A 345-nucleotide genomic window follows, 5' to 3' on the forward strand; every position below is an offset into this window, starting at 1 on the left:
CGCAGAGGGGGTGGGCGGTTAGGAGGAGGGGGGTGTGTGGATGTGGGGGGTGTTGAGGGGGGGGGGAAGAGGAGGTAGGAGAGGGATAAAGGAGGGAGGAGTGGGAAGGAGAGAGGAGAGAGAGAGGGAGGGAAAAAGGAAGGGATGAAGAGAGAGAGAGACATACACACACTCACAGAGAGAGAGAGAGAGAGAGAGAGAGAGAGAGAGAGAGAGAGAGAGAGAGAGAGAGAGGAAAAAGAGAAAGAGAGAGAGAGAGAGAGGAAAAAGAGAAAGAGAGAGAGAGAGAGAAGAATGAGAAAGAGAAAGAGAGAGAGAGAGAAATAGAGATAGAGAGTGAAGAAA

This window comes from Penaeus japonicus, unplaced genomic scaffold, assembly GCF_977035675.1.
Source record: "Penaeus japonicus unplaced genomic scaffold, GWHDUDI00000001_assembly GWHDUDI00000019, whole genome shotgun sequence".
Classification (NCBI taxonomy): domain Eukaryota; kingdom Metazoa; phylum Arthropoda; class Malacostraca; order Decapoda; family Penaeidae; genus Penaeus; species Penaeus japonicus.